Consider the following 20,294-nt stretch of genomic DNA (forward strand, 5'->3'; position numbering starts at 1 on the left):
GCCATTAATTATCTATCCACGGGGAACCCAGTGCTGTAGGATCATACCGTGTGCATCAAAGAACAGCAGAAGCATGATATTACACGCAGAAGGAATCACACAGAATTTGTGGGCCGGAGGCAGATTTGCATGTTTTCATACACTGGACTGTTGCTTGGATTCCGGATCATGATGACCAATCCATGATTCATCACATGTCCCAATCGATATCAGGAAATCGAGTATCCTCTCCGACATTCGAATGATGTTTTTGTACGATTCAACTCGTCGTTGCATCTGCTCTTCTGTGAGATTTCTGGGTACCCACCTGGCACACACAAGATGCTTTTTCAGTTCCTTTGTCACAATATGCTGAACCCGTTCGAATGAGATGCCAAGTAAAGTCGAAAGTTTGCGTAAAGTTAGCTTTTTGTCATTATGCAACATTTCCGCAGCTTTGGCAATGTTGACATCTGTAACCATGGTGGATGGCCTCCGAGACCGCGCTTCGTCAGTCACTCGTGTATTACCCTCTTTGAAGTGCCTCCACCACCAAAATACTGCACGGCTAATTGTTTCTCCATCGTATACTTGCCGTAACATTTCATGAGTTTCATTTCTGTTTTTTCTCAGGTTTAACACAAAGTTGAATCCTACCTCTCTGACGTAATCTCACAGACGCATCTTCCTCATCCACCCTGACGAAACGTACGAAGATCTTCCACTCGCTGTGACCAAACAAAGAAGACAACAGCAGTCCAACTGTAGGTCCAGACACATTGATGTATGAGCTTCACAATTACCAGCACAGCGTTGCCACGTCTACCTATGGGACAGAAAAACAGTGGCAGTCTCATTACCTTTCAATCAGCCCTTGTACTTAGCTTAGTTAAAAACATGATCATCTGTTTTCACTTTTTGCTCAGGGCAAGGTTCCAACCAGGGGCGTATCTACCCCTTGGCCAGGAGTACCAGCCGAGGGGAGGCACCAGCGGCGGTGCCACCCAGGGACGGATCAGGGGGGTGAATAGGGCGATAACCCCCCCCCCCCGTAACACAGCTGCACACATCATATAGCCAACGGTCACCCACAGCAGTGAGGGTTTCTCCGGCTCCTCACTCCACTGTGTGCACCCGGCTAAGCCGCCATAACTTCCCGAGCCGCACGCATGATGTCATCTCGGAGCGCGCCCAACATGGAAATACAACACAGAGCCTGCAGGGCGGCCGAGGCATGGAGCTACGGTGCTCTGGCAGGCGTGCATGTGAGCTCTATATACTGTCCCTGCCTCCTGCTGCTGTGTGTTTGTGATACACCCTGTGACAATGCAGGGTCTCCAGTAGTGACTTCATGTCAGGGAATTCCAGGTGTGAGGGCTGGCTGAGACCCTGGGTTACTACTCCCATAGCTGTGCTGCATAAAGATGGCCTCAGGGTCCCTGTCCTGACCCTCAGTGTCCACTTTATTTCCAGTGACATCTTTATGTCTGCAGCAGCATCTCACTCAGGGGCATATTTAATATCTCCTATAAATAACAATCCATTTCACCTTGGGGCCATACTACATTCACCTTTGTCATGATTCTTGGGGGGATTTTGTTTACAACTGTACAACTGAAAATATTTATTTATGGGGGAGGTGGTCTGGAATGACACAATGGGGGGCACAAGTCCCCTAGTTTGCCAGGGGCGCACGGATACACCACTGGTTCCAACATCAGGGGGCCCAGATGCTTTCACAATAGGTCCTGACAGAATTTCACATTGATTCTGGGCACTGCAGATTTATTTGTCTGTAAGCAGAAAATAGAATTTCAGCATCATGTTCTTGAAGTAAAACAATATCAGCATTATGCTATAAATATTTCCTGGCTATTGTAATCTGAATTTATAAAGACTGTATGTCACCATTACCATGAAATGTATAAGTAAATGCCATATGTTATAGCTCTCTGTGTAAGTTTGTCAAAAAGTGTCTTCTAATAATACTTTCCCACCACACCTTGGCTGTTTTTTTGTTTAAGTGTAAATTTCACAAATCTATTCCCTTAACATTCAGTCATTCTTTTACCAAATAGTTTATTATGAATGGTGAGAAATATATAAGAACCAGTATACTCCAGTGGCAGTTCCTTCCTTTTTCCAGTCCGGGGAGCTGCCCAGGCTGCAGGTTAGGTCAGCACTGACCTGGACTCCGGAGTCCCTAATCTTGTATTGCATGTGCGCAGAAACCGAGCTCGGGGAAGAAACAAAGGGGAAGTAAAAAAAAATGCTTGCTTCTGCATAGTGTGCAGCCCCTACCAGCACATTCCTCCCCTGAGACTGCCAGCCATGTGTGAGATTAGCAGATAGAGCTTCCAATACGAGGGCACTACACTGCCAACACATGCAGGGCAGATCTACACAGGGAGACTGTCTGCTAATCTCTGCTCTGCCTGCCCTGCTAGCGATGATCATGCTCACACCTGTGATGTGGGGGTGCTGGAGCCAGGATCGGAGGTCACTGGGGACTCACAGTGGTGGATTTTTACAGGGGAGGTTGTTGTAGTCCCGCAGCCTCTATGTAGATTCTACCACTGGTAAACTCCATTTTATTGTACAGTAATTGTGCTGTTTGTCTTCTGAAGTGGGTAACATTATATGCTTGAAGTTTCAAATGCATTCATAATAAGTGCCATATTAACAATGGGGCTGATGGAGCTCCAGCTCCAGGTCTCCACATAAAAATAGGCCCACCATCAGCATGATCATTACTAGCTGCCTAGCTGGTCACACAGTCAGCCATAAATTATAAGTATTAAAATGGTCTTTCTAGTTTTCTTTTCAAAATTATATTTTTTTCTATTTTTATGTATTTAGGGAGACAGTGGGGCTGATAGTGTATGGGGCAGCGGTGTAACAATAGCCCCCGCAGACCCCGCGGTAGCTTGGGGGCAGTGTTTATGCAGATTCCATGCCGTCTAGCTGTCAGCATGGAATCTGCTGAAAATGTCCCTTCATAAATAGCCGCTGCCTAGGAGGAGACAGATGCTAGAGGTCCTACTTGACCTCTAGCGTCTGTCAGGATTAACCGTTACCATTCTATTAACTGCTATTGACTTTTTATAATAAGTGAGCGTTACCCATGAGGTCTCAGGTGGCCCTACTTAATATTGTATCATTTACAATCATTATTTCCATTGGTACCAACTTTGCTGTTTATTTTGACTGTGTTTATTAAATTTTCTTTTATATTCTTCACTTGTGGTCTCCCATCTCTCCCCTTTTTAAAGTCACACACGTCAGAGTTTTTCTCAACTGATTTTTAATTACTAGCGTTACTCCATCTAGATTTTTTTACTCAGTTGCTTGTGCAGATTGGTAGCTAATTAGAGCTGCAGCTCCATGTGATATATTTGATTATATTATATATTCTACATTACAATTTTAATTAGTGCCAGGAACATTTTTAATTTTCTGGACCAACCGGGAGCTCTGCTGTTACCTCTATGAAAGGGGTGGTCAAAATATTGCCCACGGCCAGATGCGGCCTGCTTTGTGCGGTCAAACCCCCGAAAACAACATTTTTGAGGGTTTGAACAATTTCTGACATTGGTGCATTCCGCCCCTCATCTTAATGTGTTCAATGCAAATTATCACTATACGACCAGAAATTGCAAGCGTGAGTGACTTAGGTATTAGTGAATGGTCCACAGTTATTTGCATGCACATGGCAACATTAATGGTGGTGTTTGGAAATACTGTCACAAAAGCAGATGTAAGAAGAAATAGGTGTGTAAACCCTTGAAAAACAAAAACTGCAGAATTATTTGAGGAAAATAGAAATATAGTTTTAATATTTAGGATTTATAGCGATCCGTATTACCAGCTAGGAGGCTGGTCATCATACTGTCATAAACATGGTCCTATTTTTATGCAGAGACCTCATACTGTGATACTGAGGTCATGCGTTCAATTCCCCACCACAGCCCTAACTGTGTGGCATTTGTATATTCTCCCCGTGCCTGTGTGGGGTTCCTTCGGGTACTCCGGTTTCCTCCCACAATCCAAAAACATACTGGTAGATTAAATAGGCATCTGATAGAAGTTAAGCCTTGTGTTTATGTGTGTCCCTGTGGCAGGGAATATAGGGCCTGATTCAGAGCTGAACGCTCTGACCAGAGCGCTCGCTCTGAATCAGGGCCCTCCTACCTTTTTTTGGAGCGTCCTCATGGACGCTCGCATAGCTGTGGGTTACCACCCACAGCTATAGCGAGCGTCCATGATGATGGTCGCGATGGTCTTGACCATCGTGACCATCGGGCTTGCGAAGGAGACCCTGGAGTGATTTTGAGCCAAAATCACTCCCACTGACACTAGTGATGTCAGTGGGGCCGGCTTGAGACGGTAGGCGTTCCCATGGGAACGCCTCCGTCTGGCAGGCATGCCCCCCAAAGGGGGCGTGCTGTGAATCAACATCGACAGCACGCCCCCTTTGGTGCGAGACCCGGAGCGATGGAGAGCCCGTCGCTCGCCGGGTCTCGCGCATGCGCACGATGGAGCTCCCTCCGTCGTGCGCATGCGCAGTGGGGGAACATCGACCCGCTTGCGAGTGTACTGCCGCTCACGAGCGGGTCTGAATGACCCCCATAGATTGTAAAGCTCCACTGGGGCAGGGACTGATGTGAATGACTTATTAATATTCTGTATAAAGCACTGTGTGGCATATGTAAGGGGCATTACGGTGTGTGGCATACTGTGTAAGGGGCATTACTATAAGGAGGAAAAATGACATTAAATGTAAACTGTCTATGGGGGTGCATTTTTAACTGTTCGCATTGGTAGCAAAATTGCCTAGAAACGTCCCTGTATTAGTTTTACCAAAATGCCATGGGAAAAGGAGGGTAGGGGGTGCCAGAAACTTTTTTTGGCAAGGAGGAGCAAAATTTATAGTTACGCCACTGGTATGGGGTGTACACACGCACTTGGCACTGGCCTCACCCACACAGCTATGGTTACAGCTCCTCCTCTTCCCAGTATGGGCCCTTGAACATTTTCAGCCCAAGGCCCATGTGGCCCTTAATTCAGCCTTGCCCATAATGCAAGAAAAAAAATAAATGCAATATCAGGCTAGTCTCTTGGCTTGCACTAAAATCACTTCAGAAAGAAAGCATCACTGATGGGACCAGTATCACTTAAGTTGTCCATATGCATTGTAATTGTACAATACAGCACATCTCTATCTATTGATAAAAGACTATTCTTATTGCTGCACTCGTACAACTATTGTTCCACATTAAGGTGGCAGACTGGTCTTTGACTGTAGATGATTCACCTATTGGATTTATTGCAGTCTGTACTGTTAGCCGCGTAACTGAACACACTTGTTCTTCAGCCAAGCACTTCTCTCTCTGAAGTGCAAATTCCTCCCCCAGTGGAGTTTTGCTGACATGCGGGCTGATTCTTAGATGGAAGCAAAGCTGAAATAAGAAAATAAAAAAGTAACTTTGTATATGTTACAATGTATGGGGTGTAAATACATTTATTTGCATGCATGGTAACTACTGGCAGTTTTTGCATGTAGCCTTCAAATACAGGACAGCTTAATTTTTAAATATCAATTTAGATTTGCGTTTAGATACGACCCTCACAAATCTAAATCTATCTGCATATTTTAATTCTGCACCATCTGTAGTTTTTTTGTTTTGCCTTCCTCCCAAATCCGAATCAGCCTCATGTTATTCAAATGTAAGCTGTACAGATGTGTTTGATTGGTAGCATTGATGTAGGTTTCGCATGTGACCGTGATATTATTTGGGTGTCTTGTACTTCCATGCAGGGGCGTATCTACAGTATAATCAGGGCCGGCTCTAGGGGTGTTCGACCAGTGCGGTCGCACAGGGGCGCCACCAATAGAGGGCGCACCCCTCCCCAACAACCCGATTTCAGTGAGACAGCACTGTCCCGCTGTTCCATCCGTGGGCCGAAGTGGCCTGCGGGTGGTCAATTCGGGAGGTTGGGGACCCCTACCGCCGCAGCTGTGTGGCGGGGATGCCGGACCCCCAGAGTGTGAATGGATGCCGCACTGACGGCAGAGGGCTGGGGGAAGCCCAGCCAGTGACGGAGGGCTGGGCTTTACCCCCAGCCTGACGTTATTTGGAGGCATGCCATGCAGGCACGCCTCCAAAAAATGTCACCCCGGGGCGTGGCCTATGGAAATGAGGCCACGCCCCCAATTTCGGTCACAGGGGGCTATGTACCGGGCTGGCACAGAGTCCTCAGACCCCTGGAGCCGGCCCTGAGTATAATGGGTGCAGGGTGTGCAGTCACATCGGGCCCCTGGGTCTAGGGGGGCCCACACCGCATTCAATACTTGGCTCTCTGGAGTCCCAGCGCTAGCAGCGCTATACAAATCCCCATCAAACTGGTGCAGCAGCCATCTTCCCGGCGTTTTGTGCATGCACAGTAGGGAAATCGTCGGGAAAATGGCTGCCGTGCCATTTCCCCAGTGACCTGCGCATGTGCAGTAGATTTTGGCCCAGACTACTGCTGCGCTCAGTGCACTGCCGGCCGCCAGGTAGAGAGGAGGGGGCCCCGGATCGGAGACTGCACATGGGCCCCCTCTCTTAATACGTCCTTGCTTCCATGTATCCCCTTCCTGGCAAATACCAATTGCATTTCTTTAAAGCCTGTTTTGCTGTCTTACCCTCACGGCAATGGAGAAGTAATTTCTCACAATAACTGGCGGCACTTTGATGTGTGTACTAATGGCTTCAGCTAAAACTGTCTGAGGTGCCTGAGATAAAGATTATAAATCACCAAAGGCTACAGGAACTAAAACTTTTTCTTTTCATCACATAAGGAAGTTTCCTTATCTGTATTTATTATTTGCTGTCTACTGTGAGGTAATTCACTGACTAGTATGTCTGTAGTGTTGGCTTTCCCATTGTCATTTGTGAATGTAACATTTGTGAATGTAACATGTAACCAACTGTATACTGTTCCCTCAGCCTTTAAGCTTGAGTAGTTGATAAACAATAAGCTTTGCGTGTAATAGATATATTGCCATATGAAATACTCCCTTTAGTTTTTTTGTCTAATAAAGCTGAGGTGACAACATGGAGATATACTAGCATGGGAACATAAATACCCGTGGACATTACCTGGAGACATCTTTTCAATCCCATGTCTGACAATATGTGGTCGTCCTGGCCATAGAAGCTGCAGGATGGGTTACCATTTCCTCAACATCACTGAGTACCAAACATTTGGGTAGGGTCAGGGCCATATTAACCCATGGCTGCCTGACACCTTGGCTTTCAGGTATTTCAGGCCCCCTCTGGGACTTCAATCGTTCACCTCACTACAGCTGACAGCCTGACCCTTGTTCGGTAGGGTGTTCCACAGTCCGTATTCCAAATAGTGGTGATATCTGTGATCGCCCGTCTGCAGTGTAGCATCTACTGTGCAGTCACACACTGGGAATGAGATGTGTAAGATGACCCTTGGTGGTGGGGTCCTCTTCCCGTATGGTGTGCACACCATATGTCTCCCTCACCCTGAAAGTGGTCGTCAGGGTTTTGGATGTCCCTGTTTGTGTGTCATGGCGGCGTTCCACACTATGCACTTACCAGTAGTCTGCAGCATCTGTCCTGGTGTGTGCACACCAGATCTTCAATCCAGTTGGCTCCACCGCTATGCTGGGGTATCCTCGCTCTGCACCTGGTGGTTGTTCTCTAGCGGGCGCCCGGAATCCCCGCAAGTCCTGCAGAATCTCCTGTCCCTGTGTGTGATGGCCTAATGGAGAGAGAACTTCCTCCAGGTAGCGGCGGTGACAGCAGCTGCGATTGGCGATGGTCACGGGTCTTCTCATGGAGGTGTAACAACCCAGACACTAGTGCGCTATTGGTCTGCTCCCCCCCTTCCCTTGGCTCAAAACAAACCTCAGCTGACCGAGTATGTCTTGCAATTTCTCTCTGAGAGGCCCCTAGGCTTTAGCCTAGTCAGCCTTATGAATATTTCGGCCCTGTGTAGGGTTCTCTGTGCAATCGGTATCTGCATAATTTGTTCCTACATTTGTTTTGGGGGAGAGTGATTCCATTTACCAAATCAAAAAACATTAATTTTCCTATCAATCCAATCTCATATCTACCCACATGAGTGCAATAAGTACAATTATGATTACTGCAGACATATTCTTGTTCATTATATTCCATATCAAAATATTGTTTCAGCAATGTAACAACTTCATTATTATTATTACCAGTTATTTATATAGCACACACATATTCCGCAGCACTTTACGGAGAATATTCGGCCATTCACATCCGTCCCTGCCCCAGTGGAGCTTACAATCTATATTCCCTACCACTCGCTCACAATCATACACACTAGGGGTAATTTTGTTAGGAGACAATTAACCTAGCAGTATATTTTTGGAGTGTGGGAGGAAACCAGAGTACCCGGAGGAAACCCACGCAAGCAAAGGGAGAATATACAGACTCCACACATTTAGTGCCGCAGTGGGTATCGAACCAACAACCTCAGTGCTGTGAGGCAGTAATGCATCATTACACCATCTGTGCTGCCCAACTTCATGTGCCTTGTTATGAGATTGTGTATATTTCAGCAATTTAATGTGGGATCAAATTGCATCACAACATCCTGATCCTTTCCCACTGCTACTTTATATTGTCTGTTTCACTTTTTCACTAGCGTGTTTGGTCAATGCTGCATAGGAAAAGGAAGGGGGAGGGGGTTGCTTATCTGAGTCTGTGGGCCTGATTAAGCAAGGATCGCTATTGCGATCTCAATAGCGAATATGCACGCAGTCTCACTGCGAAGATATGCTAATGATTGCAATCGCAATGCCATACACAGCCTGAAATAAGGACGCTCCCCTTACCTTACACACATCCATAATACTTTGCAAAACTGCAAAACCATCAGTAACATCGAGTACAATCGCAACCTCACACACATTTGCACAAGGTCTGACCTTTCATCTGGCTGTCTGTGCAGCCGACAATGCGATATGTCGGCAACAGCAGCCATTGAATATGAAGTCACAAGTGGGCGGACATATTCAAATGTCTCTGCTGGCCATTAACGATACTGACTTTAAACCTCTGTACAAACCTGCCTATACCTTCTAAACCTTTATACGCTCCTGCCTATACCTTCTAAGTTGGCGCTATTTGCGTACGCAGTCATACAGTAAAATAAAAGCCTTCAGACATTGAAATGTGTTTCCAACGCACAAAGTATATTATTCAACATAAAAATAGTAGGTTACACGCTGTGACCTAAAGACAATTTAGCGCAAAGAAATTATACAGATCCAAGGTACAGTTATACATACGCACGCGCCCTGGAACCAGTTACCGGCATCAGCAAGAAACCTCCATCAACAGCATCAGCAAGAAGACTCCAGATTGAAGTCTGTACGCACATTTATACCATTGCAGGGATTGGGAATACAATAGATAAGTTTGGCGTGATTCCATTGGCTCTTCTAAAAGTTGTCTTGGTTACAGGATCATTTATTGGACAATTTCAAATGGATACAAACGGTCTCCAACCTCCCTTTCTATCCTATTTCCCGCCGCATGCAAATCTAGGCTGCTAACATCACAAAGTACATTTTAGTGTTTTAACTCTCTGCAGTCCACAAGTTGAGAATGCATGTTGCGATCTTCTCACCGATGACACCAAAAAGCTGTTGAGACAGAGTAGATCAGTACAACACCAAACACGGTTTGCTTATCATGTACTGAACCTTAGATATCAAAATAGTCTTTATTTCACAACATTAGTAATAAATGAATAAACCTTAAATATTACACTTTGAAGCTATGGAACCTTTTATGTGAGTGCGCAGTGTGTAAGTATGAGGGGTTTGGGAAAAGACGCTAGTTAGTTATATGTAACTTAGGGAAGATGCATACGCATGAAGCTAATAAACACCGTTCGCCTGCAGGATTTTATGCATTCGCTAATGTGCATTATGTTCACAGCGCAACCGTGTGTATTTAATGTGTGTATGGGATATGGTGAAATATGCTATCAAATGATGCTAATAATAGCATCGCCGCATGTACTTAAGTGTGAGTTTCTCTAAAATGGCACTGGGTGGCCATTCACGAAATGGCGTCATGCAGATTCTTATTTTTAAGAGGAGTCTGGTTGCCATTCGCAAGATGGCGTCACTCCAAGCTAATTTTACACTGATTCTGTCTCAGCCACTAAACTAGCTTCGACAGTCCACCCTTTGATAGCAACCACCATGCTATCATACACTGATCTTACATTCATTTTTAGGCTTACATTTTGACATATTATTTAATGTTATATTATGGGATGGCACAAGGTGGTTCTTAATCCATCAATAATGTGTCTCTAGGAGGGGACATAAAACTACCATTATACGCACACCGCGGATCTTGGAAGATCATGGGAAAGGTGTGGGGATGCACCTATCCTATAAAAGAAGTCTTGAGAGGGATTATGGACATTATTTGAGGTGTTTTTAAATAACATTTTAATAATACATTTTGTGCATGTCTAAATATAATGCATTATATGATGGTATTTCCTAGTTCATGGTTGTAATGCAGTTCTACATTTCCTTCAGTATTCATATTGTCATTACTGATAACGATCATAATTTCGTTCTTCCGGTTTACCTTGTTTTTACATCTTCCACACTTCAACACAGTAGGAACACACCTGACACATATTCCAATTACTATGATGACAACCAGTATGAGGATCAGGAGTTTACCTATGCTTGCGATCATTTCCTGGACCCACTCTCTTAGACTTGAGAACCATTTTGCTGGGTTCAACCATGAAACCCATTTCTCTACCTTCTCCTCTACTTCAGCCACTGAAGCATTATGGTTCTTCTGAAATTCCCATTTTAGCTGCAGGATTTCATCCATCTTCCGGTCTATCACCTCCTTGGGGTCGCTGTTATCATTCGTGACATAAGTGCAACACTTCACTCCAAATTGGGTGGCCAAAGTTACGCAGTACCCCCCAGTGACAGCTGTTAAATAATTTAATACTAGTCTGTGTTGCACCAGTTCATTCTTGTACGCTTGCAATTCCCTACCTGTATACCTGAAGGTGTCATCATACATCTCGGTGATATTATCTATCAATTTAGCAAGGTTTTGGATATATATAAAATTTAGTGTACCCCGAGCGATCCTGGTGGGATCCAGTGCTACTAAAACTTGAAAGCCAGTTGTCTCACTAATTAACTGTGTGGCTTTATGCACATCCCCAGGTATCATATTTCTTTTGCCTCTGTGTTCATACTGCGTGTGAATATATGGTGATGGTGTGTTTTTATGAATACCAAGCATTTCAACATGTGTGAGGGTCATAACCTCTGGGACTACTCTTCCCAGATAACACAAACCTTCGGAACTCAGGGAGAGCCACTTATACGCTCTCCTTCCACATATAAAATATACATCGGGGAGAACATAAGGAACGGTATGCATCATTATCATTAGACACATTTCCCTTGCAAATAATCCTATCACAGGTTCTTCCATCTGATACATGCAAGTTTCTGGTTGTATTATCTTAGCACAATATCCATCTGGTACCTTACCAATTATTTCTTTGGTGGAACTGAGTGTATACCGATACCTAAAAGTGTCTCCCATTAGATCTAATTGAGTGTAACAGATCATAATTTATAGGCTCATTATCAGCTCTCAGTGAGAAGGTCATCATATGGTTATTCCCCGTCACTTCCCAACTCCCTGGTTTATTGGCGTTGGTTATGTTTCAACACAAAAGTGATCTATCTCCTTGGAATTGATGGAGTTTGAAATGAGGTGGTTTGGATGATAGAAATTTTCCATCCAACGTTTTCCCTTTTTGTAATTCTAAAATTTTCATAATATTCAGCGGAAATGGCACCAACCCTACACTATGCTGTCCCTGTGGCACATGTGAGCAAACCCAACAATCAGTCTGATTTAAAACTTTGCCTACCATGCTATGATAATCCTCTAAAGGATACCCACCCCAGTACAGTTTATATATAGGCTGGCACCGTTGGATACATTTCTCATCAACTAGAAACCCACAAAGCTCACAAATACAGGAATCCTCAGATGATAAACCTCCACACCGTCCCCCAGTATCTGGAATAGCAGATCTCTTAACAATTACAGTACTAAGATTGGTCAGACACTCTCCTGATTGGCATAGCACTCCTCCTCTTGGCTCCACTCCATCAGCACTGCCATCAGCTCCCATCTCCTCTATCGGTCCCCCGTCACAGAAACCAGATATCCCCGAGCAAACCAGGATGATGGAAACTCTGGAAGAGAATATGAAAATGAACACAGCAGACCAGTCCATCTCCGCAACAAGGACCTGCAAATTTCTTTTAACTCAGGTATCTCACTACAACCTTTTAATCCTCCCCAAATAAGCTCGCAATTGATAGGTCCACTTTATCAGCCTTGTCTCTCCACCAGTTGGTTGACCTTTTTGCAGTGAGTGGAATGGACCCAGGTATCTCTTTCAGCCACCTTCAAAGATGTGGTACTCGTCAGCAACACCTGATATGGACACTCCCAACGATCAGTCAAACAACCTGAACGTAAGAAATTTCTGATCATAACATATTCTCCAGGTTCAACATCATGACAGTTAGTTTCAGGCATATCATGTGACAACAGTTTCAGTTTCTGCTGTTGCTGTTTTAACCGTTTAGTCATTGATATAAAATACTTTACAGTTACTTCGTTGTTACCCTTCAAGTCTTCCTGTGGACTCATTATCAAATGAGGTTGTCTACCAAACAGTATTTCAAAGGGGGACAGATTTAGAGGGGGTCTAGGGGTGGTCCTTATGCTATGTAGGACCAACGGTAATGCTTCTGGCCATCCTAGTCCAGTTTCTGCCATGATTTTACTTAACTTATTTTAATTGTCCCGTTCACCCTCTCTACCTTGGCGCTGGCTTGTGGTCGGTAGGGGGTGTGAAGTCGGCTATTAATACCCATCAGTTTACACATATTTTGAAAAACATCACCTGTGAAATGAGTACCCCTATCACTCTCGATAATTTTAGGGATACCGTATCTGCATACAAACTCCTGTACAATTTTCTTGGCAGTAAACGTAGCAGTATTAGTGGCCACTGGGATGCCTCAACCCAGTTGGAAAACATGTCAGTGCACACTAATACATACTTGAGATTTCTGCAGGATGGTAATTGGATGAAATCAATTTGTATTACCTGGAAAGGTCTGTCAGTCGGTGGAATTTGAGATGGTTTGGTAGGGATCGTTTTCCCAATGTTTTTCCTCAAGCAGGTCAGACAGTGCGTTGCTCTCATTTCCGCTTGAGAAGAAAACCCAGGTGCGCACCAGTATGCTCTCACCAATTTGCACATACCCTGCCTTCCCAAGTGAGTCAGACCATGCGCTGCCTCAGCCAGGCTGGGGTAGTATGCCTTGGGAGCTACTGGCTTACCTTGTCCATCTCTCCAGAGTCCAGAGGACTCTTGCCCATATCCTTTGGACTTCCAGACTGACTTTTCCTGGATTGAACACAAATTTTGCATCTCAATTAATTTCAGCATATCAATTATTTGGAAAGACATAATTTGTTCTTTTGGTATATTTATTTTTAACCCTGCTGTCCATTTTGCAGCTTCATCTGCTCTGTTGATGCCCAGTTACACCAGATCATCCTCATATGTATGGGCTTTACACTTAATTACTGCCACCGTTTTGGGCAGTTGAATTGCTTTTAGAAATTGTTTTATGTGTCTGGAATGTGCAACTGATGTGCCTGCTGCTGTCATAAAATTTCTCAGACGCCATAGAGCTCCGAAATCGTGTATCACTCCGAACGCATACCTAGAGTCAGTGTAAATGTTAGCAGATTTGCCTGCTGCCTATTCACACGCTCTTTTTAGTGCTACTAACTCCGCCACCTGGGCTGAGTGAGGAGGACCAAGGGGTTCAGCTTCTATGATGTCTGTGTCATTTACAACAGCATAATTCACCTGTGTCTGTTTGTCTATGAAAACTCCTGTCCGTGTAAAATGTCATATCCACATTCTCTAAAGGTGTGTCACGTATGTCAGGTCTTGCAATAAAGGGCTGAACTCACTTCCCGCCAGCAACTCGTCTCCTTCCACCCTTTGTACATTACGTTGTACATATGGTAAATACGTTGCTGGGTTCAGCGTATTGCATCGTTTAACAGTGATGTTTGCAGGTGCTATTAGAGCTAGTTCCCATTTGGTAAACCTAGCCGAAGAGACGTGTCTGGTTTGGGCAGAGTTCAGCAGAGCAGATACAGCATGGGGAGTATGGACAATCATATCATGGCCCAATACTAGGTCCTCACTTTTACTCAACAGTAGAGCCATTGCTGCTACACTTCTTAAACACGTTGGGAGTGATCTCGCCACATTGTCCAATTGGGCACTGTAATATGCTACGGGCCTACTGGCATCACCATGTTTTTGTGTGAGGACACCTGCAGCACAACCATCGGCTTCCGTACAATACAAATCAAAAGGTTTTTCATAGTCAGGTATTCCCAATGCAGGTGCTTTTGTCAGACTATCCTTAAGATTAAGGAAAGCCTGCTCTGTTTCCTCTGTGTGTATGACATGGTCGGGCTTTGAGGAAGAGACTAAGTCCTGTAATGGCAAGGCCAAAATAGAAAAACCTGGGATTCACATTCGGCAGTATCCACACATTCCCAAGAAGGTGCGAATTTGCTGTTGGTTATGCGGCAGTGTCATGTTCTGTATGGCCTGGATTCGATCAGTAGTTAGATGTCGTAACCCCTGGGTTAGGCAGTGTCCCAAGTATTTTACTCTGGATTGGCACGGCTGTAGTTTGTCCTTAGCAACCTTGTGTCCTGTTTGCGAGAGATGAAGCAACAAAAGTTTAGTATCATTTAAACATGACATAAACGAATCAGAACATAGCAATAAATCGTCTACATATTGTATTAGAACAGATCCATTGGCAGGTTGAAAAGATTGTAAACAGTCGTGTAAGGCCTGGGAAAATATACTAGGGCTGTCTATGAAACCCTGGGCAATCGTGTTCATGTATATTGTACACCCCTGTATGTGAAAGCGAATAAGTACTGACAGTCAGGATGAAGAGGCACAGAGAAGAAAGCAGAACATAGGTCAATGACAGTGAAATGGGTTGCATTTGGTGGTACTCAAGAGAGGGTACAAATTACTTGTTACATTTTTATGGGTTTTTTCAATAACTGTACCTGCACCTCCATCCACATAAGGTGGCGGTGGTGCGCGTGAACCACTGCCAATACCTTCCACAATGCTACTTTGCTGCACGTGCGCGCTATTTCGCGGCTCGCATGCATAGCAATTTAGAGCTGCGGGTATACTTTCTGGTAATGCGTTCGCAACAGCAGTTGGCATCGCTTGCACACCTTTAAGCCACGCATCCCCTTCATTCTGCCACAATTTTAAACATTCGTTATTTTTTACTTTTTTCACTCGAGAACGCATCAGGCTGATGTGATCTTGGACACTGTTCAATAAATCTTTATCAAAACTACCAATTCTGGGAAACGGCCTAACACTCTTCATCATTATCTTAAACCATACGTCACAATACCTTATTGCATAAGCACCGTACTTAGTATGCATAATATGGCATGCCGATCCAAGCAGCGCTTCCATTAGCAGCACATCATTGTCTAACATCTCTATTGTCTGCTTGGCTCCCATCTTGGGACAACTGTAAACTGGTGAAAGACAGTCAAGATACTTTCACTTACCTGCAGACGCCTTGGAAAAAGGGTGTATCCACGAACCCTATGGAAGACCTCTAGACGCCACCACCCACCTATGGAAGAAAAGCTGCTCCCACACAGAAATCCCTTTTTGACTATGTTTCAACTGCTAGGGGGCAACAAAGTACCCTTTGTTTTCCAGTTAATTTCGGCCATCCTCTCACCAGTTCACAATCACAGTTTAGCCGAAAACTATGCGGTTCAATTATAGTGCTCAAATAAGCCTAACAGATTATCACACACTGATTACTGAATACTATAATCACACTGGGAGCCGAACCCTAACAAAAATAACAAGCCATACACCTGCCTTGTGTAAAGTAAACGGTAAGCTGCTACCGAGTCACTAGGCCGTTCATTACGCCAAGCACTTAAGGGTCCTACGATACCCTTAACATTTAGGTCCCGTGTTACACCCTAAACAAATACTCACAATTACACTTTTTTCCTGCGCAGAAAAATACCCGTTAACCCAGTTATTGACAACAATTGATAATGTAATCTTAATGGCTTTGTTTAAAACACTTGGCAGCAAGACCGGAAATACGTATACGCTATTGTGCAACTAGTCGCATACACAATAATGCGACTACTACACAACTGTATGACTGTTACCCTTAACTGCGTACGCAAAAATGCGTCTCTGCTGCGTACGCAATACTGCAGCACCCCTTTTAGCATGCAATTCTATCAACAAAGGAAAACAAACTTTTTCCTTTCTTGTCCCTGTATTCTAGTCAGCGTACCTTGATTCACACAATAACGGATAGCAATCTCTCAGCATCAAGTGGTTGCAGGTAAACCCTGCGTGTGGCCACTCCACCCTTTGATGAGAGATTGATAACCGTATATTTATCATGTGAATTGGTATCGTGACTTCACTCGATGAGCCCCCAACTAACGATACTGACTTTAAACCTCTGTACAATCCTGCCTATACCTTCTAAACCTTTATACGCTCCTGCCTATACCTTCTAAGTTGACGCTATTTGCGTACGTAGTCATACAGTAAAATAAAAGCCTTCAGACATTGAAATGAGTTTCCAACGCACAAAGTATATTATTCAACATAAAAACAGTAGGTTACACGCTGTGATCTAAAGACAATTTAGCGCAAAGAAATTATACAGATCCAAGGTACAGTTATACATATGCACGCGCACTGGAACCAGTTACCGGCATCAGCAAGAAACCTCCATCAACAGCATCAGCAAGAAGACTCCAGATTGAAGTCTGTATGCACATTTATACCATTGCAGGGATTGGGAATACAATAGATAAGTTTGGCGTGATTCCATTGGTTCTTCTAAAAGTTGTCTTGGTTACAGGATCATTTATTGGACAATTTCAAATGTATACAAACGGTCTCCAACCTCCCTTTGTATCCTTTTTCCTGTCGCATGCAAATCTAGGCTGTTAACATCACAAAGTACATTTTAGTGTTTTAACTCTCTACAGTCCATAAGTTGAGAATGTATGTTGCGATCTTCTCACCGATGACACCGAAAAGCTGTTGACAGAGTAGATCAGTACAACACCAAACACGGTTTGCTTATCATGTACTGAACCTTAGATATCAACATTAGTAATAAATGAATGAACCTTAAATATTACACTTTGAAGCTATGGAACCTTTTATGTGAGTGCGCAGTGTGTAAGTATGAGGGGTTTGGGAAAAGACGCTAGTTAGTTTTATGTAACTTAGGGAAGATGCGTACGCATGAAGCTAATAAACAGCGTTTGCCTGCAGGATTTTATGCATACGCTAATGTGCGTTATGTTAACAGCACAACTGTGTGTATTTAATGTGTGTATGGGATATGGTGAAATATGCGATTGCATGATGCTAATAATAGCATCACCATATGTACTTAAGTGTGAGTTTCTCTAAAATGGCGCTGGGCGGCCATTCGCAAAATGGCGTCATGCTGATTCTTATTTTTAAGATGGAGTCTGGTTGCCATTCGCAAGATGGCGTCGCTCCAAGCTAATTTTACACTGATTCTGCCTCAGCCACTAAACCAGCTTCGACACCACACACATTGGGCAGATGATTGGTAAGTCTGTTTGCACTTACCAACCGTTAGATGGGTCAGCCAGGTGTGTATCCAGCTTCACAGAGTGAAATATTAATTGGCCAATATCCTCAGAACAATGATGGTTGGTTAATGAACCACTTTGCTTCTGCTCCATCGGTCGCTCTGCAGATGAATCTTTCAAGTGTGTAACCAGCATTACACACGTACACTATATGGACAAAAGTATTCGGACGCCTGACCATTAAACCAACAGGGACTGTAATGACATTGTATTCACATACATATACTTTAATATGGAATTGGTCCCCCTTTTGCAGATATAACAGCTTCCACTCTTCTTGGAAGGCTTTCCACAAGATTTTGGAGTCTGTGGGAATTCATTCTGTAGAGCATTTATGAGGTCAAGCACTGATGTTGGACGAGAAGACCTGGCTAGCAATCTCTGTTCCAGTTCATCCCAAAGGTGCACAATGGGATTGAGGTCAGGACTCTGTGCGGGTCTGTCAGGTTCTTCCACACTGAACTCATCAAACCATGTCTTTATAGTCCTTGCTTTGTGCACTGGGGCACGGTCATGTTGGAATAGAATAGCCTTCCCCAAATTGTTGCCACAAAGTTGGAAGCATAGCGTTGTTCAAAATGTTTTGGTATGCTGAAGCATTAAGATTGCCTATCACTGGAGATAAGGGGTCGAGCCCAAACCCTGAAAAACAGACCCCCACCATTATCCCTCCTCCACCAAACTTCACAGTTGGCACAATGCAGTCAGGCAGGTAACGTTCTCCCAGCATATGCCAAACCCAGACTCGCCCATCTGACTGGCAAACAGAGAAGTGTAATTCGTCACTCCACAGAACATGTTTCCATTGTTCCACAGTCCAGTGTCGGTGTGCTTTACACCACTCCATCCAACACTTGGATTGGATTTGGTGATGTGAGGCTTGCATGCAGCTGCTCTGCCATAGAAACCCATTTCATTAAGCTCCCGCCGCACAGTTTTAGTGCTTACATTAATGCCAGTGGAAGTTTTGTACTCTTCAGCTATGGAATCAGTAGAGCGTTGGTGACTTTACGCGTTAGCAGTCGTTGATCTCGCTCTGTAATTTTATGTGGTCTTTCGCTTTGTGGCTGAGTTGCTGCTGTTCCTAAACACTTCAACTTTCTAATAATATCACCTACAGTTAACCATGGAATATCCAGCAGGGATGAAATTTCACAAACAGTCATATTGCAAAGGTGGCATCCTATCACAGTACCACTCTTGAAGTCACTGAGCTCTTCAGAACGACCCATATCACAAATGTTTGCATATGGAGACAGCATGGCTAGGTGCTTGATTTTATACACCTGTGGCAACGGGTCTGCTTGAAACACCTCAATTCAATAATTAACAGGTGTGGCCAAATACTTTTGTCCATATAGTGTATGTTAGGTTGTAAAACTTCAGTGTTCACCCCCTTCTGTTGCAAAATGATTCTAATCCTTTTCTGTTTACAATGAACTTCTCTGTTGTTCTAAAGTCCTTACATTCAGATATTATATATAAATGATACACGCTCTGTAACATCTTTTGTAGCAATCAAGCTGGCCTTGTTTCTTACTCTCCAACAATAATTTAATTTTCACTATACATTTTTACTACATTACATTTTCTGGATAGTTCACACACAACATCCTCTAAATGATATTGATTTCTTTAAAGAAATTACTAACCATTCCTCTCATTACTAACCATTCCTGCTGTCATTAGTTCAAATTCATCAATTTCTCATGCGTTTACCCAGGGCCGTAGAAAGCTGGCCTGGGCCCCATTACTATATCACTATATTATAAACAGTAAGGGTCTGCTTCTTTTTGCACAGAAATTCATGGCGAGGTTCCAACATCAGGGGGCCCTAATTCCTTCACTACAAGTCCTGGCAGAATTTCATATTGATTCTGGGCACTGCTATTCTAAACTACAATGAAGCCTCTGTTTTGCACATAACACTCTCCTTTTACAGCATATCTCTTAACCAATACCCTTTTACCTGGTTCTAACTATGTAGTGCATAGTTTCCTAAACTCCACCTTTTACAGTTCAGGTTTTAAGGATATCCACGCGTGAGTCCAAATGGTTAAATCATATTGACTGAGGTACTAATAAAATCACCTGTGCTCAAGCATGTATATCCCAGGTAAGGTTATAAAGATAAGAAATTGTCCAACACACACACACACCTCGTGATTGTGACATCGCCTTTGTGTGTACACTCTGCGCCATATGAGTTTTTTGGGATTTTCATGCATGCAGAGTAGAAAAAATAACATTGTCAGCATTGCATGTGGCCCTGCGTCAGGCACAGAGACTGCAGGTATTATAATGTCTAAGCAGAGATGAAACCAAACAGTCTGACACAGGTGAGACAATCAAGGTCATTTCAAGATCTTCGCTTTTCTAAGTTGGCACATAGGAGTCGGATCGTAG

At 43.9% G+C, this 20,294-nt stretch overlaps 1 protein-coding gene across 1 annotated transcript in view; it reads left to right on the top strand.

The window, feature by feature from the left end:
* Positions 1 to 724: 724 nt before the first annotated feature.
* Positions 725 to 20,294, top strand: part of TAMM41 (TAM41 mitochondrial translocator assembly and maintenance homolog) — a 113,531-nt gene continuing 93,961 nt past the window's right edge. The window contains exon 1 of the mRNA XM_088472718.1: positions 725 to 743. The gene's annotated coding sequence lies outside the window, so the exon portion shown is untranslated. The remainder of the gene's footprint in view (positions 744 to 20,294) is intronic.

This window comes from Taudactylus pleione, unplaced genomic scaffold (assembly GCF_031769625.1).
Source record: "Taudactylus pleione unplaced genomic scaffold, aTauple2 ptg000128l, whole genome shotgun sequence".
NCBI classification, from domain to species: Eukaryota; Metazoa; Chordata; class Amphibia; order Anura; family Myobatrachidae; genus Taudactylus; species Taudactylus pleione.